Here is a 25,074-nt window from a genome sequence, read left to right on the forward strand (position 1 = left end):
CTCTGAGGTTCACTTTGTCTTTGTCAAATTTGATACATATTTAATGTGCAATTAAATGTTACAATAAAAAATACATAAGACGAGTGTCACATCATCCTAGAACTCTCCCGTTGCAGAATTAAATCCCAGCTCAAGCTTTAAGTATCTGTTGTGCTAATGACAATGAGATTTCCCGCAAAGGAAGTGACTCCGATATCAGCCTTGAAATGATTTGCCTGAAAGATGAGCTATTTCGAAATATTTTCATTAAAAACCACTCAAACCAATTGTCATTATGAAGCAGATTATGCGACAGTTCTCTGGCATGTCGTCAAATAATTCAAGGACTGGTTCCTATCATAACCCCCATCTGGAGGCTTCCACCCACCAGTCCTCCTGAGGCTTCCCATGGCTTGGCAAAGTGGAACAATTTTCAAGAGGCAGATAGGTAGCCGTGTTGGTCTGCCATAGTCAAAATAAAAAAAATTCCTTCCAGTAGCACCTTAAAGACCAACTAAGTTAGTTCTTGGTATAAGCTTTCGTGTGCATGCACACTTCTTCAGATACACTGAAACAGAAGTTGCCAGATCCTTCTATATAGTGATTCTTATCTCATTATACATGACTAAGCCATTTCTCACCTTCTCACGCCTTGCCTTTTCCTGTAAGACCTATTACAGTTGTTAAGAGTCGTCAACAGGCTCATCTCAGCTATCTGCCAATCTCCAATTCCCACCACCCTTCTGAGTAATACCCCTCCCCACCTTCTCACTATATAGAAGGATCTGGCAACTTCTGTTTCAGTGTATCTGAAGAAATGTGCATGCACACGAAAGCTTATACCAAGAACTAACTTAGTTGGTCTTTAAGGTGCTACAGGAAGGATTTTTTTTTAATTTTCAAGAGGATAGAACTGAAAGGGATCCTTCCATTCTGAAGGACTGTCATCATAAACCTGGTTCTTTTATTAACCGGATTTTAGGATGTGGAGCCAAATATTTAGTGCCTTAGTTGTAAATCAGATAGTTTATTTCAGAATCCGTAATTCTCTTTAACATCTGTCATACTAGATAGTAGGCTGGTCTAACAGGAGAAGTTAATTGACTTTGGAAGACATTTTATTGTAGGGTTGATAAATGTGATCAGTATCAGAGATAGGAAAGTTTAAAGCCGTATCAGAAAACTTTATCTGCCATTTAATATAGCAGGCCCTTTAGCCAGAGCTATAACTTGTGGAGAAATACTATTTATTTATACTTCTTATGCAAAAAAAAAATTCAAAAAATCAAGAACTTGCATTCTATCTGAAGTTTTCTCCCTCTCTTATTTTAAGCCTGTGCTATTCCAAATGACACGCTTGCCCACTAGATTTCTGTATTCTTAATGGTTGACAACAGGGTTCCAGTTAATAGCTTTTGATGGCTGGTGGCTCCTTAAGCCAGTGTTTCCCAAACTTTTTTGGGCAACGGCACACCTGTTTACTGAAAAAAAATCTCGCGGCACACCACCATTAAAGCCCCGCCCCGCCCCGTGACGTCAGCGCGCAGCGTCACGCCGGGAGGGACGCACGAAAGTGAAAGTTTTTTCCCTCCCCCCTCAGTCCCTCGCTCGGAATTCAGCTCGTTTGGGGCATCGCTCCGGCTGCTCCCTCTCCCGCCGCGCAGGAGCGATGCCTCTCTCTGGCTCTCCCTCCGCGCAGGCTGAGGGAGGGAGGGAGGTGCGCGTGTGACCCGTCTCTGCTGGGAGACCAAACCCAGCGAGGCAGAGTCGCGCGGAGGCGCCCAGGCAGCGCTGCCGGCTGCGAGGAGGAGCGCCAGGCAGCAGCAGGAGGCGCGGCCTCTCCTCGCCGCCGCCGCCCCGCATCTCGCCGCCCGACTCGCCCGCCTCCCTCCAGGCATCTCGCGGCACACCAGCCGATGTCTCACGGCACACTCGTGTGCCGCGGAACACCGGTTGGGAAACACTGCCTTAAGCTACTGAAATATGTTTCACGCTCTAGCTAGGTCTGTGCTGAAGAAACAGTTTTGGTCATCTTGAAATACAGTGGTACCTCGCAAGACGAATGCCTCGCAAGACAAAAAACTCGCTAGACGAAAGGGTTTTTTGAGCTGCTTCGCAAGACGATTTTCCCTATGGGCATGCTTCGCAAGACGGAAACGTCTTCCAAGTTTGTTTCCTTTTTCTTAACACCGTTAATACAGTTGCGACTTGACTTCGAGGAGCAACTCATAGAACGCGGTGTGGTAGCCTTTTTTGAGGTTTTTAAAGACTTTGGTGATTTTTGAAGCTTTTCCAAAACTTTCCCGACACCGTGCTTCGCAAGACGAAAAAAATCGCAAGGCGACAAAACTCACGGAACGAATTAATTTCGTCTTGCGAGGCACCACTGTATAGCAGAAAAGAGCAAAACAGTCAGGTGCACATAATACAATGAACCTTATCAAGGATATATACTTTTCAGTCTCATTGATTTCAATGGCAGAGTTAAGCAAATTTGTCAATCACTTCCAGTTAGATCAAATAGGACTAAAAGGTGCTTAACTTTGGCTCATTACTCATTATTCATTATTTTTTCATAACGTTGCTCTCCAACACTTTTTTTTTTAAGTAAGGAGGATTACAGCTGTAATTTTTTGACCTCGCAATCATCACTGGATAGGCCCGGCCCCTTCTTCTCCCTCCCCTTTCATGCATAAATATTTCCTCCAATCCCTTTTCAGAGCTAAGATGCATTGTTACGTCTGCACCAATGTTAACCCTGGTTAGCTCAAACTGCAGCTGATGGATCCACTTCTAACCTCATGTCTTAAAACATGGGTAGGCAAACTAAGGCCTGGGGGCTGGATCCAGCCCAATCGCCTTCTAAATCTAGCCCACGGATAGTCTGGGAATCAGCGTGTTTTTACATTTGTAGAATGTGCCCTTTTATTTAAAATGCATCTCTGGGTTATTTGTGGGGCTTGCCTGGTGTTTTTACACGAGTAGAATGTGTGCTTTTATTTAAGCTGAATCTCTGGGTTATTTGTGGGGCATAGGAATTCGTTCATTGTTATTTTTTTCAAAATATAGTCCGGCCCCCCACAAGGTCTGAGGGACAGTGGACCAGCCCCCTGCTGAAAATGTTTGCTGCCCCCTGTGTTAGAACAAGGAACTGAAATTCATGATGGACACCCATGCCCATTTCTCGGGATTACAGAGTGCCTGAGTTCACTGTGGAGTTCAGGGCTCCATTAATGTCCATGGAGGGTATTTGTGGAAGTGGCTCAGGACGAGAGAGATGCTTTAAATGCAGACTTTGAAGGCTGTAGCTTACTGCTTTGAGGAGGCAGAATGAAGCATCCCCTTCTCTCTCCTACTGTGATGGCCTGGGACTCGGGCTCGGACTCAGAACCAGAGGAGACTCAGTCTGCACTGGATCCTTTGTCTCAGGCATCATCTGAACCAAGTCTGGGGCCTGATCCTGAAGAGTCCCAGTCTGCACGGGTTCCCCTGCAGTAAGCACCAGCTGGGCCGAGTCAGGGGCCTGATCCTGCCCTGGCTCCAGATGCGGGGATGACCTCGTTGCCTCCAGCTGGGCCATCACTTACAGCTGCTCCTCTACTGGTTTGGTCAGGGGAGGCTGAGGCAGCCCCTGGGTCTAGCAACCCACCGATGTCTCCCGAGCTACAGAGACTAAGGTCTGAGAGAAGGAGAGACCTGAGTACTCGCAGGAGGAGTGCTCGCCTTCGGGCGAAACAGGGAGGTGAGTTGCCGGGGGATCAGGACCAGCCGCTACCCCAACAAAGATAAAAGGCTGTCGGACCCCGCCCCAGGTTGCGGGAGCAACCTTGCTGTATGCTAGATCCTGCCTGGTTTCCTGTCTCGTGTTCTGCCTTGGCCCTGTCGGACTGTCTCCCAGCAGAACCTTTGGGTTCTGGACCAGTCCTGGACTGTGTTTCATGGGTTACCCCCGGGCCCAGCACACTTACTAAGGCCATTTGCTTTACTTGCCTTTGACTTAGGTTGAAAGGGACTTGTCAGTGGCAGAATTTGGGCTCTCAAATTTCAGCGGCGCCCTGTGGGATGCTAAAATTCAGTACCCCCTGCCTCTCATGCTCCATTCAACACCATTGTTGTGGCACCCCCTGCAGCCAAACTGGCCATACTACACTAAAATCGCCCCTGGAGTTGTGAATCAAAGCTACCCATTTTTAGTGCCAACTTTGGTACAAAAATTACAGTGGTGCCTCGCAAGATGAAATTAATCCGTTCCGTGAGCCTCTTCGTCTAGCGGTTTTTTCGTCTTGCGAAGCAACCCTATTAGCGGCTTAGCGGCTTAGCGCTATTAGCGGTTTAGCGGCTATTAATGGCTTAACGGCTATTAAAGGCTTAGCGGATTAGCGGCTAAAAGGCTATTAGCGGCTATTAAAGTCTTAGCAGATTAGCGGCTAAAAGGCTATTAGCGGCTTAGCGGCTTAGAAAAAGGGGGGGGGAGCGGAAAAAAAATTGGAACACTTGCAAGACGTTTTCGTCTTGCGAAGCAAGTCCATAGGGAAAATCGTCTTGCGAAGCAGCTCAAAAACGGAAAACCCTTTCGTCTAGCGGGTTTTCCGTCTTGCGAGGCATTCGTCTTGTGGGGCACCACTGTATAACCAATACACTGTTGATATCAATAGGCTTAAGTGCACTAGGTTATGTCTTGAATTGTTTCTAAAAAGAAGAGAGGAACACCAAGAGTAAATACAAATCATTTACAGTGATTGATCCAAAGATCTACTGTAGCAAGTAAAAAGAAGAAAAAACAGTTAGTGGCACTAAGAAAAATAAATGATGGAAAGCTTTTAAACCACCAGGAGGCCAAAGTAAAACTTATCCACTGCCTCTAATTTCCTACTATCTTGCCTAAGCGGATAATAAAAAGGTTGTTGTTGTTAAGTCGTTACCGACTCTTCATGACCCCATGGACCAGAGCACAAAATGGTATTAAACACAAAATGGAATTAAACACCAAATAATCACTTTGGATCTGTCTTAAGCAACAATGAAAGCAAAGCAAAACAAGTGGGTGGCAATTTGGCTAAATCGCGGATCAGATCTGCTAGGATAAAAGAACCCAATTTATTGAATGTGGAGATAGCATAAGAATTGGTTATAACAATGTCAGTCACTTTTAACGTCAAAGGCAGTTAGATCTAGAGAGCACAAAGTGCAACAGAGAAGCCCTGAAAATGAAGCCAAAACAGTTCTGATGAAGATTTGTTAATTGCTTACTATAGTTAGCTTATTTTAACCTGGCCTATGGGTTGTTGTTTTGTTAATCAACTATGCTTCTCATCTCAAAAAAATCAAGTACAACTTTGGTATGACTGGAGAAATCTGGTATAAAAAATTATATGCATCAAGGTCATCATATCATTCTGGTTAATCACTTGCTGTCTGTAAAACTTCTCTGTATCAAATCAGAGAATTGTGTTTCTTGCTAAAAAAAAATGCTGATGAAAGTAATTAGGAAACACATCCAGTGACAGCATCAAGAAAGTGTTAACAGTTTATTCCATCAAACATAAATTTGGCCTTTTTGTTTATGCTCTTCTGTAAAATTCCCTGATGGTGTGTTATAGAATATTCTTTGCAAATGCTCAATGTTTTTGGTATTTGGTTACATTCAGTAAACGATGTTCTTCTTGTTGTGAGGTAGGCGCATGTGCAATCCCAGCACACAGGAGGTGTTGTACCAGGTGTATTTGCCCAATTATTTCACCTCATTCATCCTCCGACATCAGAAGGAGCTTGTCTCTGTGTAGGCCTTGTCAGTCCTGCTATATTGTGTTCAGCATCAGCTTGATTTAGAGCTTCAGGGCCTGGAGACGGAGGAGGTGATGTATGAGGTGACTCACCTTCTCAGATGTCCATTAGCTACAGGGCACACCAAGTGAAATGTGTATCTCAAAACACATCCTGATGTATGGCGGTTGACCGCATTTACTTTGGTTACACAGAGCATATGCATTATAAGGATTATTTCACAGCCATTTTGCCGTCATCGTGAAATGATTTCTCCAGCCTGATGACAACATTGCCTTGACAACATTTTCTCCTGCCAATCCTATCTTGCTCAATGTTGTGGTTTTTTTTTTAAATATCACCAACTCATGACTAAAATAGATACTCCTTTGTGGATGTATATAGCAAGCAGCCTTGTGATGCAGTTACACATACACAAAATTCCCTCGCAGAGCTAATAGGATTATCATCATCATCATCAGCCAACTACAGATCATTGATTAGTTATGGTGTTTGGGTGGATGTGGACATACTATGATTTCAGTTAGCATTTCAGGAAACACTTAGCTTTCCATTAATAATTAAGAGTTTAATTTATAAACTAATTTCCCCTCTGGAAACAGAATCGCCTGATCCTGTACCTGTCTGCACTTTTGCCAAATAGGGCATGTAAATATGTGGTATAGCATATCTCCACACTTTCAATATCATGCATTTAAAAGGGGCGTACACATTGCATTCTACTCAGAACTATGTTCCACTGAGTTCAGTAGGACTTACTGTCTTGTATGTTCCTGATCATTCGCACAGTTTCTTATCACCACAAAGATGTAGATGTGTATATGATGTCTATGTTTGCGAGATCAAATGCAGGAGAATCTTCCTGATGTAGAACAGGATGTCCCTGTTTTCGCTGGAGAAATGTTGGAGGGTATGCAACTAAGGTACCTTCACAGATCCAATTGCTCATCACTACACAGCCAATTCTCACAATTCTCCTGGATGTGTCCTGAAGTGGAGTTGGACAAAGATGTGCATCAGCAAAAGCAAAGAGATTGCTAGTATTACAGGGGTTCTGAACCAAAAGGATAGGAGAACACAAGAGTCCTGTTAGACTGCATCAGAGGATTATCTAGTTTCCCGTCTCCCACAGTTGCTTCTGCAAAGCTCCTAACCAGGACATGAGGCAATAGGCTTCTCCTGTATAATTCCTGTATAATTCCATTGATTCCAAATGAGATTTTAATCCACAACTTTTTAAAGCTTTGTGCCGCATCTATGCTTTGTGCAAGTAAAATATATAGCGGAAGATTTTGCAGAAGACAAGCATGAAATTAAAAAGTGCATGATGAGCCAAGATATCTAATTTGTCATTTTAGATAACACTGTTGGGCTCTGAGTTACCCAATGCTGAAGAATTAATAAAAGCTGTATATAATGTCATAAAAGTTTTTATACTCACTGGTCTCTGGCATCTCCAAGCCTCACACTCATCCATGTGGTTTCCCATGGACCAAAACTGTATGACTGGTATGATTGTTATATCATTAACATCTTATTACGAAATAATGTAGAAACGTAATTTCTCTAAGTGCCTCATCACTTCTTGTTTAGTCTGCCAAATGCAAGAAGTCTATTTTATGGAGTGAGTGAATGAAGTGAATTAAGCCAAGATGCGATAACTGGTTTGGCATCCTGAACCGAAGGTTTCATTCTGTGCCGAAGGCAATGTTAAATAGATGGTGATAAATGTCCATTTTGTTGTAAACCTTACCGTTTGGTCAGAAACTTGAAGCTCTGAGGCACTGATCCGGCTCTAGTTGCATGAAAGGAGGGTACAGTGGACGCTAGGGTTGCGAACGTGATCTGTGCGGGATGCACGTTCGCAACCTGCAGAGTTTGCAACCTGTGGGTTGTGATTTGGTGCTTCTGAGCATGTGCAAAGCACGATTTAGCACTTCTGTGCATGCGCAACCGCTGAAACCCGGAAGTAACCCATTCCGGTACTTCCAGGTTTCGGTGGGTCCGTAACCCAAAAATCGCAACCTGAAGCGTCTGTAACCCGAGGTATAACTGTATTGATGTGCACCTACTTGCACAAGAATGTGGCATTCAAACATGTACCAGAGGGTGTAGCCCATTCAAAGCAATGTGCTGCAGACAGACAACATTTTCAATCGAACGGGCTGTTGGATGAGCATCAAACATGCTCATTTTTCCAGGAAGAAGTGTATATACAGAAGCCTTCTAATATCTACCAGTCCCCTTAACTTGATTGGGGCATTAATGTCTAACATCCTTTTATGGCCTCATATAGTGGTTTTGGCACCAGCGGAGTGGTCACTTAACCTCTTTCCCCACCCCTCAATTGCACCAGACCCATTTATTTAACTTCCCCACACGTGGTTTGTTGTTGTTGTTGTTTAGCACTTTGCCAAACACAGAGCGGAACTAGCAATTTCTCTGAACAGAAATTGTTCTAGCTGTTCAGTAGCTAATATTGACATGTTAGTATAGGAAGGAACCCTTATATGCCAGTGCTAAGCACAGCACAGCACAGCTCAGCAGGTGTTCTTCACAGCCAACAGTCACATGATGAAAGGCATTACAAAATGGGCTGTCGGAGATCAATGGGCTAACATATAAATATTTCAGACACACACAATTACCTGGAGCACTGCACTAAAAGCCCTCGCAGCTAGTAAGGCAAAGAATAAAAATATTTCTAACCCTTTTGCAAAACATGAAGTCATCAAAGCTGAGAGACATTCAAAGCCATCTATGGGACACCAGCATCGAAATCCTACTGACAGTTCCTTAAAAAAATCATTTCAGTTATTATTATGCTTTGACTTTTTTTTAATAATAATAATTATTATTATTATTATTATTATTATTATTATTATTATTATTTATTTGTACCCCGCCCATCTGGCTGGGTTTCCCCAGCCACTCTGGGCGGCTTCCATAGAGACCAAAAAACACTAAAATATCATACATTAAAAACTTCCCTGAACAGGGCTGCCTTAAGATGTCTTCTGAATGTCAGGTAGTTGTTTATCGTTTTGACATCTGATGGGAATAAAAACAATACCAAGATGTAAAACAACCTTTAACAGTCTGTATGCTTCTTCCTTACATGAGGTGAAAATAGCTGGAAGAAGGACAAATGCTACGCACCAAATCTACTACAGAAACCTTCTTGCTAAATATGGTGCCATTTTATCAAACAACCTTAGGGGCTGCCACAGAGAAGGCCCTCTCGCAGGCTGCCAGAACCTCTGGGGTCATGGAACTACCACATGGATTTTAATGCCTCAAAGGCTCAATAGAGGATAGAGGCAGTCTTTCAGATATTTGGGGCCTAAGTCCTTCAGGATTTTAAGCACTAATGTGAGTACCTTGGACTGAGCCCAGACATGAACCGGCAACCAGCGCAGGCATTTTACAACACAGCTTATACACATTCTCAGCCAGTAATCAGGCTTCTGCATTTTGGACCAGATGAAGTTTCCAAGTCATCTCAAGGGCAGCCCAACATACCAAGTGGAAGGCCACAAGTTAGCCACTTCTGGTTTACACAATAAGGTGGCTTGTGAGTAACAGTTCTGTTGCAATGAAAATGAGATATGAAAAGGAGAAGGTGTAGACTCCATTCCCTCTGGCATATGGCCTTAATAGACCTAGGATTCCCTGCTTGGTCCAGTAGTTAGAATAGCGATGAAGGAAAGAAAAGAGTCTCTCCCTCTAAATATATCTTCATAGATCTTCATCTGGGCCCAGAATGTGCTGATCAAGAGGACCTCTCCTTATGCTCAGTTTCAAAGTAACCAACTTTGTAGGGTTTTCTGTCAGTAGGCCACTTAAGAAAAGCAACACATTTAGTGAATGAGCAAACCATCATATGGTAAGAACTACCTTTGACTGACCACCACACCAAAAATGAGCCCAAAATTGCTGCATGAATGCATCTCCCATCATTGCTATCAACAGAAAACTTTTACTAATGTTTGCTTGATATCAAACTGTTGGCCACAATCCAGTGCATTTCAAACAAACCTGCTGGCCCTTGCCTGCAATTAAATGGTACTCTCATCACTGGAAGCTGATGAGGATGGTTTTGATGAGGATCAACATAAATTCCTGGAAGGCCCCTAATTTATATATTGAGTATTCAAAGATCAACTGACTTGCTAATTGTTGAGGTCTGTGATTATCACCTTTCAGAAACATACTTAGCAGGGAAATCAAGCCCATCAATATATACATTTAGGATCCTTCTTGACCAAAGTCTTTATTAAATGGGCCAGCCGCCCAGACAGCTTCTAAGTGGTAGAATATGCAGCTGTTGGGACAAGAGAACTGCTGTTTGTAGATCCTGTATAACAATGTGAGCATTTCTTAATGTTAACTCTCTAGAAGAGGTTCCCGTGCAATGCACTGTGTATTGTTTCTTTCCAAGCACCTATGGTTTACTGGGCCTAAATCAGTATTTGTAATATATCTAGTTACAGATAGGTAGCCGTGTTGGTCTGCCATAGTCAAAATAAAAAAATTCCTTCCAGTAGCACCTTAAAGACCAACTAAGTTAGTTCTTGGTATGAGCTTTCGTGTGCATGCACACTTCTTCAGATACACTGAAACAGAAGTTGCCAGATCCTTCTTTATTTTGTGAGAAGGTGGGGAGGGGTATTACTCAGAAGGGTGGTGGGAATGGGAGATTGGCAGATAGCTGAGATGAGCCTGTTGACGACTCTTAACGACTGTAAGGAAAAGGCAAGGGGTGAGAAGGTGAGAAATGGCTTAGTCATGTATAATGGAATAAGAATCCAATGTCTTTGTTCAGAGACCTGGTTTGAACAAAGACATTGGATTCTTATCCCATTATACATGACTAAGCCATTTCTCACCTTCTCACCCCTTGCCTTTTCCTGTAAGACCTATTACAGTCGTTAAGAGTCGTCAACAGGCTCATCTCAGCTATCTGCCAATCTCCCATTCCCACCACCCTTCTGAGTAATACCCCTCCCCACCTTCTCACTATATAGAAGGATCTGGCAACTTCTGTTTCAGTGTATCTGAAGAAGTGTGCATGCACACGAAAGCTCATACCAAGAACTAACTTAGTTGGTCTTTAAGGTGCTACTGGAAGGAATTTTTTTATTTTGTAATATATCTGTGAGTCACCACAATGTCATTCCTTTGGGGATACTGGATTTTATTGGACATTGTTGTTGTAATTGTTTGCTAGGGGGAGCTCTTGCTGGTATTTTTCTTGTCCACATTAAGCCATGGAATACAAATGGCTTCAATAGCCTATAGTTTCTATAGGTCATTAGTAAGAACTTATCACTTACAGTGTTCTTTTTCATCCTTCCCACGATAATGTCCGTGCTCCAGTTGATTGATTGCATATTTAACATTATTGGAAGCAATGCTTTCTCATGGATGTCAGGCAACTAATTTCTCCAATTATTTCTGTATCAGTGTCATTCTTCTCATGTATAACTGTCACCGACTACAATATGCCTTCTAATGTTGCTTATTATCAACTCGGAGCACAGTTAACTCATTTCTTTCTCCTGGTTTTAATCAAAATTGTCTTGGGCTTCCATTTGACTGACATTTCCCAGCACTCACATATATTATTTTGGATTAATTTCTGCTTTGTTAGCCATCATCTCTCCATCAGTTTGTTTTGCTTTCTAAATAATGTGTAATGATTTGTGCAGCACCCTGGGATTTAAATTGGATTATTCAAATTGGATGGCTCCATTTCTTTTCTCACCACTCAACCTAGCCTATCAGTGGGTACCTGTGCGGTGTCCAATTTCTCCTTATTGAGAATTCAGGCTATGGTGTCTAGTCACTAAATGTAATCTTGAAACAGGCTTCCAGAAAATACAGAGGAGAGACTGCAGGAACAACCAGCTGTATGGAAAACATAGCTAACTTTACCTGAATCCCTCTTAACTCAACAATAATTCAATTTCATACAAAAATCAATATGAAATAATTTTCTGGCCATCTTGTATACCCTTCCATGAGCAAATCTTTAATTTATTTCCAGTGCTCAAGGCCAAGGGAGTTGCAGGGAGAAGGAGAAGGGCAGTAGCTTTGCAAAACTGGAAATAGTAGTTCAGAGTGGGTTCATGTGTGGAGGTAGAAAGTATATATGGCCCACGTGCCGGTAATTAACAAAAGAATTGGCTGGGTGTATCAGTTCAAAACGTGGGGCTCTGCACACTCTCCAGTAGTAGAGAGCCCCCAACAGAGTTAAAAACAGTCTCAGAGTTTACCAGCAGTATAGCACAGGATATAGGTTGTTAAATCTTTTTGCATATCCTGTTTAGTCTGCCTTAAAATCCTTGCCCCCTCTTTCTACCCATCTACCAATGAACAGAGTACGCACTGTTAATTAAGTTTAAAAGCTTTACTTACTAAATTCAAAGGTCTGATTTGTGCATTGTTCCATGCAGCAACAAGGTGAGCACAGGCAGATTGCACTTTGGTGCAAAATACAAAATATAGTTTCAGACATGCAGTTGAAACTTGGAGTATATTGTATTCTTGTGAAAAGCAGGGATATCACTGCATAGGACAGTTCTTCATGCAAAGAACTTATACTATTGATTAGTCTGAGCTTATGGAAGCACACGGCAGCTACCACAGATGTCTGCAGTACAGACCAGTGGTAAGAATCTAGTTTGATTGCTACAAAGCAAAGTTAAGGAAAGGGGGGGGGTAATTCTCCATGAGTCAACAGAGATGACTCATTTTCAATGCAGCTGCAAGCACCAGTGTTTCTGGGCAGAAATGGCATGTAATGCTGGGTAGATAAGGATCTCAGGTTACAGCATTTAGTGTGGAGTGGTGTGGAAAATTGGAACTGTGGAGGAATTGGAACTGTGGAAGACTGAAGACTTTGTGAAGGGTTGCTGAGCTTTACAAGCAACTGAACACAGAACTTGTGGATTTTGGCACAGCAAGGGTTTTGTAGCAAAGAACCCTCTCTGGGCTCAGAGAGTGAAGATTTCTTGTAACACCTATAAATAATGTGTGTATAAAGAGTATGTGTTGGTAAAGATAACTGTGCTAAATAGCTGTTTCCTGTGGTGAGTTTAACTGCTTGACTGAGCTTTCGTAGTGCACACACCGAATACCCAATGGACAAAACACATTCAGAAGTGAAATAATGGTTAAGAAGCAAGGTTTGGGACAAGGGACATTCATATGTAGGTCCAAATGACTGATTTCTGTACAAAACAAGAGCACAGGGTGTGGGAGAACTGAAGCAGAGGATATATGCTCCTTTTTGTGTATTGATGGCAAAGGGCAAATCCACATCATACACTTTTAAATAAAATGAATTCTCACAGGGAATCTTGACAGCTGTGGTTTGTTAACGGTGCTGGAAACTGTAGTTCTCTGTGGGGAAAATTACAGTTCCCATGGTTCCTTGAGGTAAGTCATGTGCTTTCACTGTGTTTCAAATGTTTGGTGTGGCTCTGCCCCCAAGTTGCCCTGTTCCAAATATCAGACAGCAATCTGGAACTGTGTTGCTCTGAGTTGTAACCATAGGATATGGGCAGCCTGCCTCGTGGTTTCAAAAAGTGGCATGAACAACGAAAGACTGTAGTGCACCGAGAAAGTAGCTATGAGTCCTGAGGACTGGATTAGGCTGTGGCATAGAATATCACCTATACTCAGGTTTGTTATTTCCCGTATTCAGTGTATTACAGGAAAAACCTGGCAAAAGGAGCTACTGGTCTGCCCCGCAGCGGACCTTAAGGTCCATGAATAATCATAGTTTAGAGGCCCCGGGCCCTAAGGAAGTCAGACTATCCTCCACCAGGGCCAGGGCCTTTTCGGTGATGGCTCCGACCTGGTGGAATGCTCTGTCACATGAGACCAGGGCCCTGCAGGATTTAACTTCTTTCCGCAGGGCTGGTAAGACAGAGCTATTCCACCTGGCTTTCAATTTGAACTTAGCCTGATCTTTTATTCCCCTTCCTTCCCTCCCCCTCCCCTTTTTATGAAGAGTACCCGCTCTGGGATCCCATAGCTAATTCTCCCCTGGTCTCTTCGCTTCTCCAAATAGGACTAATTTAGCCAGCTAGCCCTGGTGATCATCTAACGTTTATTGAATGGATTTTCCCCCTAAACTGATTTTTGAATTCTGAATTTATTGTTATTCATGTTTTATATTGTATTTCATGCTGTTTTTCGTTGCATCAATTAAGTGTTTTAATTTTTTGTTAGCTGCCCTGAGCCCGATTTTCTGAACCAGGAAGGGCGGGGTATAAATAAAAAATTATTATTTATTATATTTCAACACAGCGTGGAACTTGCCTTATGGCACACTTGCCAGAAAAGTTAGCCACACAACTGATGCAGGACACGTGAAAGCATCATTAAAGGAATTTCTGTCTAGAAGAAATTAGCACAACACTGTACAGCATCAGTAAGAGCCAATGTGGTGTCATAGATTCACTTTGGTGAAGAACACTGAAGGAAGAAGGAATGAAACCACTTTTAAAAGAGAGCGTGGAGGGAGGGGGGTCTATTATTGGTTTTGTATTTAGTATTCATTTGTTTGAATCCCCAGCAATAAATAATTTAATATAATAAAGCTATCACTAAAGTCGCTGTGGTCGTAAATCAGTGCTTTTACTGTGCAAGGCTGAGCAATCCATTTTTTACTGTTCAAGTGTTGTTTTGAATTAACTGAATAAGATTTAAAATCCTCCCTTGGGGAGAGGAAAGCAGTGTCTGGCTTGGCCTTCAGGTGTTTTCATGAAAATGTACTCACAGCTGCTTTGCAATAACTATTACATGTGAAATGTTTAGATATCGTCTAAAAATAGGCATTTGCAGCAAAGAGGACAAATACCGAGACAGAGGAAAGAAAGGATTGGTTGCTTGCCGTCTCAGAAAACTCGCCCAGATATCGGTCTATGGGCTGGGGCATGTCATCCATATGTGATTGACACCCAGATGTCTTTTGTGTTTCTCATTCCTGAAATACTGATGTCAGTATAGGATTGGATGAGGACGAGGGTGAGCAAACGAAAGCTTAATCGAGAAAGGGAAAAGGTGCTGGTGGCTGGTGTTTAGGAAATCTTCAAATATGTAACCTGTTTTGAATGGGGTTACACTGTGTAGGGACCCCAAGCGCCTCAAAAATGATAGCCTATCGCAGGCATCCCCCAACTCGGCCCTCTAGATGTTTTGGGACTACAACTCCTATCATCCCTAGCTAACAGGACCAGGGGTCAGGGATGGTGGGAATTGTAGTCCCAAAACATCTGGAGGGCTGAGTTTGGGGGTACCTGGCCTATTGCTTTAAGAAACGGCTAAGAAAGGGCCTCAAAAATGATAGCTTGTCTCTTTAAGAAACTGCTACAACACCCCCCCAAAAAAAATCCATTTTATTTAGGGGATGACTCCTACACCTAGAATGACCAGGAGTGCTTTCAGCTGGTGTGCCAACTATACCCTTCCCTCAAGGAGACAGATCTGGCAACTGCCAAATAAGAACACTGCAATATGGCCTGCCTTATTGAATTTTTTTATATATATATAAAATATTTATTGAGATTTTACACAAAAGAAAAACAATGTGACAAACAATACCAAAAAACAACAAACCAGACATTCAAAAAAGTAGAAAAAGAAGAAAGAAAAAAAAGAAAAAAATATCTTAAAAAAGAAATAATCCATTTTTCAATAACTTTAGGTTCATTTGCTTATTTCCTTGACCTCCTCACACCTCCCCTTTTTGCATTCCCGTTTACAAAGTCCTTTCAGCAAATCCTTACCCTCTTTCATTTATCTTTACTCTATATTCTTAACCTATTATAACTATAAATTCTCTTCCAAATAACTATCTATATTTACATATTCTTATAAGCCTTAATACCAACACCACTTATTTTCAGTCCAACATCACTTTAACATTCATTAATTTTACAGTATTTCTGCAACTGCCTTATTGAATTTTGAAGACTGTTTGAAAACTACAGTTGGTTCAGAACACAGCCGCCAGGGTGTTAACTGAAGCAGGCAGACTGGAACATATAACACCAGGGTATCATTCCCTACACTGGCCAGTTACCAGTTTGTTCCCCACTTCAATTCAACATGATGTTTCAGGGACAGAAAGCCTTATATGGCCAGGGAGCAGCTCACTCATATAAATCTGTACATCCTTTAAGATCCTCTGAAGCCGTGTTCCGGTTTCTCTGCCATCTGAAGAATTACAAGCAGCATATTGGAGCACATGCATGAATTGAGCCTGCTACGAATTTAGCTGCGAAGTGATGTGTAGCAAATATGTACTGTTCAGCATTTTGACCCCGAGGCTCTTTAATGAAGTACGGCTGCAAAGAGCGATTAGGTGGACCTTGGCAAGGACTGCAGTGCTATGAATCAGCCGAAATGGGGGGGAAACAAAAACACTCTCGGGAGCAGAGCATCTTTCTAAAAGATGTCACCGCAGAGGCCCAGCCATGACTCAAGCAAGAGCAAATTGGCATTTAATGACTCACCAATACCATATCCTCCAGCACCTCCGCTTTCCTTGGAGTCGTCCCATCCAAATGGTGACTAATCCCAAGACAAGCGGCCAGCAAAATGTGATCTTCCATAAATGCTTGCTCAGCGTCCAAAATCTGAAGACATCGCAGCCATAGGTAGCGTGGCAAAAGGCCAAATAATCATTAGGCAGGCAGGCAGAGTTTGCTCCTAATGTACTTCTTTTGTTGTAAGTCTGTTCCAAACTCTGTTACACCTCAGACTATAGTAAGCTTATGGAATATAAATAGTCCTGTAGCACGGAGCAGCAGAAAAGTACAATGCATGCCAGCTAATAAAACTGAACTATACATATTTTGTGAACGTGCTCAAGACCGCAATACCTCAAAGACTGCCTCTCCCGATATGAACCAATGCGGACCCTGCAATCATCATCTGAGGCCCCCCTTTATAGTATAGTATAGTACTATAGAGATAGTATTCTTTTTACTGCTAAAAGAGATATAGCATAAAATCAAAATCTAGAGAGAACAGTTTGATACTTTTCATTTTTTTCCCCTATCTATGGTTCACCCAATATGTCAGGCATAGGCAAACTCGGCCCTCCAGATGTTTTGGGACTACAACTCCCATCATCCTTAGCTAACAGGACCAGTGGTCAGGGATGGTGGGAGTTGTAGTCCCAAAACATCTGGAGGGCTGAGTTTGTGTATGCCTGCTATATGTTGTAACCATCCTAGGGTGGGATACAGAAGCATTCAGTTAAAAACAGAAAATGAAACAGAAAATGCATAAGAAAAGATATAACCAACAAATTTGATAATAAATATACAGAATGTTCCATGCTACCATTTAAAAAAAGCCAGTTCCAGGACTGGAACCATTCCTTAGCCACATTCCTTATGGGTTTGTTTGCATATGCCTTTGATATCTCCGCAAAATCGTGGGTTGATCTTCACACTCAAGTTTCACAGTAGAGTAATACCGCCTGAACTTCACCCTCAGCTCTGGGCTTTCATTTTCTTTAACATTTTCCGGATCGGTTACAAATTTCCCCCCGGAAGTGTCTTTTTGACTGATTTTCCAGAAATATTTTTCTCCAAGGACCAGCGTTCCACTTAAGAGCTGTGAAGCTGCAGCAAGGAACCCCATATAGATAGAAAACCCAGCACGTTGGTCTTTGGGAATGAAAGGCACTCCCAAAACTTGGGGAAGTTTCATTCCTTCGTTTGCGAGGACTGAATACAGATTCCACGAAATGGAAATCAGTACAAATGTTCCCGCTGCCAAGTCCATAATTGCTCCAATGGAAAAGAAGGTAAAGATGAAATCGTCGTGTTTTCCAGGCTTGAAGATGTTATAGAGCGCAAAGGCCATACAAAAAACGGCCACCGCATTTGCAACAATGGCTAATGGCATCAAGTCCTGGGCAGCGGTTATTTCAGCGGGTAGGGACTCCTCATCGTTTAACGCTGTGCATATAATGTTTATTTTCTTCACTGTAATTCTACTCACAGAACAGGCGCCCCAGATCCCAATCCCCACAATGCCAGGTTTGTTGCTGCCCATGATGTTCTCAACCTGCCACACTCTCCATTCGATATTGGCTGTGCTGCAGATGCTCATAACGCAACCAATAAGAGCCAGGACAAAGGCACCAAGTTGAAAACAGGATACCCTGCACAACAGCCGAACAGGAAAGGAGCCATAATGTGCCTGGAGTGGAACTTTAGCTTTGGTACTGGGAAGGCTGGCAACTGAAGGCATGGTGAAATTGGTTCTTCAGCCAGTCTCTGGTACGCAGGGGCTTTTTCCAAGGCTTTCTCTGACCTCAGAGAAGACCTGAGAAGACCTGAGAAGACTGAAGCTGGTTTGATCTGGTCCCCATAGCAACTGCTCCTTGGAGTTCTGAGGCAGTTAGAATGCAGCAATGCTCAAAACAACACAAATCATAACTCCAGGGTACTGGTCATTTGGAACATTTGGCAAATGTTATGTATCGAAGTTCTCACCCTGGCCACCAGGGGTATCGTGTATATAGTTTTCACTCAGGTCCAGGTCAGTTAATTTAGGCGGGAAACCCTGGGTTGTCACGACGTTGACAGCCGGCTGCCTATAAAAGCAGGCCGGCTGAGCTGTTTGCTGTTCAGTTCAGTTCCAGCTTACTTATAAAGAACTACTCGGAGAAATCTGTGTGTCGTCTGCTATGTCCACCCACTATTTAATAGCAACTGCTTGGAGACAGTATGCTTTCGAATACCAGCATGGTTCTGGCACTTTTAAAGGACACTTTTTTGTTAGATGTAAGCTTATGCAAAGATTGGGTACAAAATGTGGAAATAAACACTCCAAGCTGCCCTTTCCAAAGGAATGAGCGAGCAAGATTTGAAATAAACAAAGCAACAACAACACAAATATTTAGTTGTTTCCATTGGGTTTGAACACCGCTTTGAATTACAGTAGTGCTGGTGGATCAGACTAAGGATCCATCTAATCCAGCGTCCCTTTTCTAAAAATGAAAAGCTTTATAAGAACTCTTTGGGAACAGACAAGTATTATCTCCAATGCTTTTCTAAAAAAAAAAAATGTTTAGGGGTACTCTCATTTTGACTCAAGAAAATCACCATTTTATAGTTCAAATTGGAGAAAAATAAATACAGTAAATGGACAAAAGTACAAAGATTCACAAAATGTTGAGGGGTATGCGTCCCCCCAGAAAAAAGCACTGGTTATCTCCATTTTACAGTCTGGCAGAGGTTTGGAGACGTCTGATACTGAAATAATTTCTAGCTTAAGTTAAGACCATTCTGTAAATTCATGGTGAGGGTGATCTTTGGTGAGATTTCTTTCTTTCTTTTTTTGAAATATTTTTTATTGGTTTTACAAAATAAATCACACAATTAAATTTTGAAATAAAACAAGATGTTTCTGAATCTTAGGACTTCCCTTCACTTTGTGGGTCCTTTAAATATCTTAATTATCTGCATATTATAGTCCATCTGAATTATAGTCCTCCAAAATATCCAAAGTCTTTATAATATTGCAAGAGTTATTTGAAGCCTGCCAAAGAGTTCAAGTGTTTACAGTGTTCTTTTAATGAGCACTCCCACTTTACTTTGTGGGTGCCCTTTGCGGGATCGCACGTGGTGCTACGGTTCCCTGGGAACTTACTGGCAAACAGGGGCTGGCTTGCCTCTCAGTGTTAATTTTTGGAGGATCATGCCCAGCCTCAGTAATCAATTTTCTTGCTGGGAGGTGGGGCCAGCCCCATTTATAAATAGGGAGTGGAACTGACAATAGCCAGGCAGTCGGCTCTGGAGATTCACCCTCCCTACCCTCCCTTAGTTTAATGTTTCTTGTTTGCAGGTTAACTTTTTCTTCCTGTTTAGTGGGTTCTGCTACAGTCTTGGACTGGTTGCTATTGAAGGACCGGCAAGAAAATTTCCTGCATTGGCAGGTTTTGTCTTCCCCATAGCAATTCGTCACAATTTAGGCAGTTATGGCCTTGGGTGGAATCCTTTAGACTTTTCTTCCCTATATGGGTGTGTGTGTGTGAAGTGGTGACTCACCCCGCTGTGGCAGTGATTCCAGGGTCCCCCTCTTAAGGGGGTTATATAATGGGTGTCCCTGAAAGGTCGTCAGTGAACTACCGGGCGGGCAGGGATATGGGCTTGGCTGCCTGCTACGCTTAAGTCTCACAGAGCACCCCCATATCCCATTTATCCTGATGAGCCCCAGTTCCCCCCAGAGGCCTAAGCCAAGGTCTTCCTACATTCAGAAGTTTAATAAAGTTGTGGCCTAATTTTAATTCCATGTAACGTTGTCAGAGTCTTTATTCCTTCCTTGTGAAACAATCTATGGCCTTTTCAACTATGTGTGTGTTGGAGGTACTGTTTTGTTTGTTATTAGGTTATGTATTTTTGTGTTTTACACTGCAAAGCACCCTATGAGCCTCAGATGAAGGGCAGTATAAAAGTAATTACAAGTATAATTATAATACAGTGGTACCTTGATTCTCAAACTTAATCCATTCTGGAAGTCCGTTCCAAAAACAAGGTGCGCTTTCCCATAGAAAGTAATGCAAAACGGATTAATCCGTTCCAGACTTTTACAAACAACCCCTAAAACAGAAATTTAACATGAATTTTACTATCTAACAAGACCATTGACCCATAAAATGAAAGCAATAATGTGCTATGCTATGCTATGCTATGCTATACTATACTATAAAATAAATAAGACAGTACTGCATATGACAAAAATTAAAATTATTTTCCCCCCTGCCTGCACTGATGATAGTCATTGTTTGGATGGGGGGGGGGGCTTTTATCGATTTCTGCAATCAAACAATCAATCAATCAATCAGTAGCTGAACTGGGTTCCAGACAATCACAAAAACAAATTAACCGAAAAAGCCTCAAAAACGCAAAATAAATAGCAAAAACAAAAGCGCCAAACTTAATCCATTCCGGAAGTCCGTTTGACTTCCAAAATGTTCGAAAACCAAGGTGTAGCTTCTGATTGGTGCAGGCACGCCGGAAACAATAGCCTACAGCTGCATTGGACGTTTGGCTTCCGAAAAACATTCAAAAACCAGAACACTTCCGGGTTTTCGCGTTTGGGAACCAAGGCGTTTGAAGAACCAAGATACCACTGTATACTGTGATATGTTGTTCTCTGTAGGGACACAGGTGGTGCTGTGGTCTAAACCACTGACCCTTTTGGGCTTGCTGATCAGAAGGTCAGCAGTTTGAATCCCCGTAATGGAGTGAACCCCCATTGCTCTGTCCCAGCTCCTGCCAAACTAGCAGTTTGAAAGCACACCAATGCAAGAAGATAAATAGGTACCTCTGTGGCAGGAAGGCAAACGGCGTTTCTGTGTGCTCTGGTTTCCGTAACTGTCCCATTGCACCAGAAGCAGTTTAGTCATGCTGGCCACATGGCCCAGAAAGTTGTCTGTGGACCAACGCCGGCTCCCTCGGGCTGAAAGCGAGATGAGCACCACAACCTCATAGTCGCCTTTGGCTGGACTTAACCGTCCAGGGGTCTTTTACCTTTACCTTGTTCTCTGTGAAGTGACGCTGCCATTGAGGTGGCATGGGATGCAAAGACAGGCAAATGATGGACTGAACAGAATATTATAGGAGCAGCTTAGCGGGAAGAGAACTGCACTACATTATCACAGTATCAAAAGTTAAAACATAGGTTTCCCTGTTGCTGTCTGGCAGTCCTACCACAGGCATTCCATATCATGACCAAAGTGGGGCTATACTCTCGCCTCCTGTGCACACCCCTCCTTACGACAGCACACTGGATCTTATGAACATCTCTGCAACTTGTTCTGGTTTGGGTAACAGGCAACCACTATGATGCCTGGTCACTGGAGGAAAGAGCTCTGCTGCTTTCTGAAATTCTCATCCGAGCATTGCTTTTGACTGAACATTTCTGACTGATCCCCTCGGGCTCAGTGCCAGGCTTTGCAGGAGCTGCGGCTGCCCCTTCCACGTACAGAGCTAATTATAGGACAGTCCTCGGGGGTTTCCCTCAAAATGGAGGCAAAGCAGTTTGCTCTGGCCTATTTCCAGAGCAACTCAGCTGAGGTGGAGCTTCTTGTCATGGAAATCACTTGTTCCCCCTTCATTGCTTAGCGTGCATTGTTTATAACATTAGGACATTTACCACTTCAGATGCACCACCTTCCCTTCATTAAAACAAGATTTCCAAGAGCCAGCCAAATCACAAATTAAGAAGAATGAAGAATGTTAGTTTTATACATTTTGGGATGCATACATGCAGAAAGGGATAGTTAGGGTTAAGAAACATTTAAATTCAGAAAGTCACAACAGGGGTGGTCAGGCTTACACCCCTTTCACATCCCGGGTCAGCTTTCTGTGTTTCAACAGCCTAATTTAAGTTGAAAAGTCACTTAAACAACTGGGAGTCAGGAGCACATGCTGGACTACTGAAATGCCAAAGCACTGTGGCAACAAAGTAAAACTTCCACAGTTGTGAAAATCAGATGCATTTCACTCAATGCGTAATGTTGGGCAAACTGAACTGCACGGTTTTATTTCCAAAGAGAAGAACTTTCCAAATTGCAGATCCAGATTGACTCCAGATATAATGAATATTTGCAGCATAGCGATAGCTGGCACTGAGTGGCTGACACAGAGAGAATATCCAGCAATGCAAATACATGCACTTGTTCCCAATACAATTATTGCTAATGACTCAAGGTGAACTGGGACGCGGGTGGCACTGTGGGTTAAACCACAGAGCCTAGGATTTGCCGATCAGAAGGTCGGCAGTTTGAATTCCCACGACGGGGTGAGCTCCCGTTGCTCGGTCCCTGCTCCTGCCAACCTAGCAGTTCGAAAGCACGTCAAAGTGCAAGTAGATCAATAGGTACCGCTCCGGCGGGAAAGTAAACGGCGTTTCCATGCGCTGCTCTGGTTTGCCAGAAGCGGCTTAGTCATGCTGGCCACATGACCCGGAAGCTGTATGCCATCTCCCTCGGCCAATAAAGCGAGATGAGCGCCACAGCCCCAGAGTCGGCCACGACTGGACCTAATGGTCAGGGGTCCCTTTACCTTTACCAAGGTGAACTGGTGAGCTGCTCTTATGGTCCATGTCTAAGAAAGTTCTTCCCCTCCCAAGAAAATACTGAGCTACTCATCTCCCATGTATCCCTTAACTTCCTATATTGTATTATAATAGATTTAAATTGTTTCAAAAGGCTTGAGCAAATCTTGGCTGAAAATAAGACCACAAGTATCAGCCTGCCATTTGCATTCATTCTGACTTGGATGGTTTCTGCGCAGCTATGTTGCTTATTTATTCATGCTTTTATTACGGTATTTTTATATCCTGCTTTTCCCCCAGTGAGCTCAAGGCAGCATGGGTGGTTTCCTAACCTCTCAGCTATCCACACGCAGAGGCTTTCTCCCTGCAGACAGCCACAACTCATGCAACTAATACCTGCAGGTAGAGAGGGAGGCATGCAATTGTGGGTCAGGAATAGCAGCACAGCCCTGCTCCTGTGCTCCTGCTTCAGTTTTTGCTTTTCGACGGGTTAGCAAAATTGGTTCACACTGCTTTGGGAATGCAAGTTGAAAAGCAGCATGTAAACCCTGTAAGTCAATGTTGTAATCCTATGCACACTTCCTAGACAATAAGCCCTGCTGAACACAATGGAGCTCTTGTCCAAGCTAAACATGCCTAGGATTGTGCTGCACATATTCATCATGAGCTGCCACACAAGGCTGGTAATGCAGCAGTTTCTGAAAAGCTGGTACCTCAGACGCAAGCTCTGCAAAGAGCCACTGTAGTTTTTCAGTTCCCTCCCTCCCCCTGTGGGAATACCTCTCGGCCATGTTTCTCCGCTTCTGTAATCTACCAGCATCAAAGAAGAGGTAGCAAAACAACATCACACCCTTGTGATGTGGTATGCAACTGCCAGCCAGAGTGTTAACCTCAGATCAAGCTTTCCATTAAACGTAGATCCCAGAGTATCAATATAATCAATGGGTTTAAAGTGCTGCAAAAATATCAAGCTTAGAACCACACGTTCTTCTCCCCTGCATATTTTTACTGCGGCAGTTGCTTCCTAATTCTGTTTCTCGGAGATCTTGCTGAGGTCTTCTTTTTCTCTTCTGTCATAATTGTAGGTGCGGGTATCCACCGTTTTCCTTAATTATTTTCCCATCCACGTCAGCCTCCATTTTCCCGAAGACATAATTCACATTAATTAGAGTGTTTTATTAGCCCACCTTAATCTATGGATTCTTTTTGCGCCGTGGTGGGTGGCTGACTTCATTGTTTCCCACCCCCCACCCCACAACAGGCAACATGCAAACAACATTGCAAAGAGATAGCTGCTAAATAATCCGGGGGGGGGGCTGGGGAATAGCCACAATGCTGCGCCTGAGGGAGTTTGTGGTGTCGGCTCAGCCTTCATTTCTGTCAGTGGCAGGTACAAATTTCTACGTGCATCAGCTTTGCTCTTCCACGTATGGTATAAATGGAATGGAATGATGATATTATTCTACATTATTCCAGCTTGCACCTGGAAATTAATGGACCCTGAAAAGGATTGCGACAAGATAATGTAATGCCATCTTCCAGGGATACCAGAGGATAGGTGTTTTAAAGTTATTCACAAAGAGTGAAGCATAACTAGACTGGAGCTCTGTTTTATCTTTTGTGAAACAAACCCCAAAGAGTGTTCCCCCCAGGTCAAACCACTGTCATGTGAAACTAATTGGCCTCCAATAGCTGACCATAAAATTCCAGTCACCTGTTTCTCTTTTTGAAACTCAAGCCAATGTTTTAAAGAGAGTGGCTGTGTATACATAAAAGACACCCAAAATTACTACAGGATTTTCTCCCAGTAATAAATGGGGAATGTATAATGAGAGAGGCATTTCCTGAGGTCCAAAGCCCACTTGTAAAGTTATATGTCCCTGCTAACTCCCCAGATATGCACTGTCAGGAAATTATCCACCTGGAGAGTGAATCTTTATGTATCCTCTATTCTGTCATCTTATTGACCTCATCATTGCTTTGTCAAATTCATCTGTGCCAAATGCTGCTGTCACAGAGGTTTGTAAAATTTTACTGCATCATAAACGGGAGACCGTGGGTGTGTATGGACTATCAAGTATAATACATTAATACGAGCTAATATCTCCAAAAGAAACTAAGAATGTGGATTCCCACATCTGCGTTTTATAAAAAATTAAACCCTGCCTTTACACATTATATATACAGTACCTATTAAAAAAAGCAAACATCACT

General features: G+C 42.8%; 2 long non-coding RNA genes across 2 annotated transcripts in view; both read right to left on the reverse strand.

Moving 5' to 3' along the window:
• Positions 1 to 1,255: 1,255 nt before the first annotated feature.
• On the reverse strand, positions 1,256 to 4,174 carry LOC308589469. Its single transcript, XR_014009292.1, has 3 exons — positions 3,944 to 4,174; positions 1,947 to 3,331; positions 1,256 to 1,411 (listed from the first exon to the last, which is right to left on the reverse strand). It is a non-coding gene; the product is annotated as an uncharacterized lncRNA (long non-coding RNA).
• A 1,316-nt stretch (positions 4,175 to 5,490) lies between these two features.
• The window catches only part of LOC308589466, a 37,507-nt gene continuing 17,923 nt past the window's right edge, over positions 5,491 to 25,074 (reverse strand). Inside the window, exon 3 of the long non-coding RNA XR_014009286.1 lies at positions 5,491 to 6,751. This is a non-coding gene — a long non-coding RNA (uncharacterized lncRNA). The remainder of the gene's footprint in view (positions 6,752 to 25,074) is intronic.

This window comes from Podarcis bocagei (genome assembly GCF_964188305.1).
Source record: "Podarcis bocagei genome assembly, chromosome: 6".
Lineage (NCBI taxonomy): Eukaryota > Metazoa > Chordata > Lepidosauria > Squamata > Lacertidae > Podarcis > Podarcis bocagei.